A 756-nucleotide genomic window follows, 5' to 3' on the forward strand; every position below is an offset into this window, starting at 1 on the left:
TTGTTTTATTTACAGTTCTGACTGTTACATCTTATAGTGCAACTGTTGTATTGTCCTGGTCAAACATGTTTTTATTTTATATTGTCACACTCAAATTTGAAGTAATTGACTTACCTTACTTTGTCATACAAACATAATCAGAAGAGATTGATTCCATTATTTTTGTGATTTCTGTTAACTGATTCTAACTTGTTATCTTTTTCTTAGGTCCAATGATGCAGACAAACCAATGCTGGATGTTGAGCATAGAAAAAGAGGTGCTATGTGAAGGCACGTCCTTTGTGCTTGGGCTTGCTGTAGTCTTCTCCTCCTACTACAACTTCAACCTTCAGTATCAACATGATGCAGCGTGCACGCTGGAATTCATTCAAAGGTAGCTTCTTTTTCACATATACTGTACCACAGAGTTTGACTTGATGAGCTTGACTTTAATAACCTGTAGTGATAGCCAGTGGTGCCTCTGACACAAGAACAGCAGCTACAAACATAACTACTGCCTCTAGTAATATTGTTGTGGCTGATACTCCTTTTTAACATGGGTCAACTTTCTGCATCACTACATTGTGCTGAACATGCTCTTATTTGATATGTCGCATTCATAGACTGATATCACCTGAAAGAAAAATATTTTTGTCCTTCTATATTGTTTTTCAGAAGCTGCATTGACATCAATCCTGAGAGGGGCACAAAAGCAGGACGTGAGAAGGTGCAAAGCAAGAAGAGCGGCAAGATGGTCCAGAAGAAGCCGACATCAGT

The sequence above is a fragment of the Seriola lalandi genome, unplaced genomic scaffold (assembly GCF_002814215.2).
Source record: "Seriola lalandi dorsalis isolate HSWRI2012SDOR001 ecotype SW California unplaced genomic scaffold, Sedor1 jcf7180002054357, whole genome shotgun sequence".
In the NCBI taxonomy this organism is placed as follows: domain Eukaryota; kingdom Metazoa; phylum Chordata; class Actinopteri; order Carangiformes; family Carangidae; genus Seriola; species Seriola lalandi.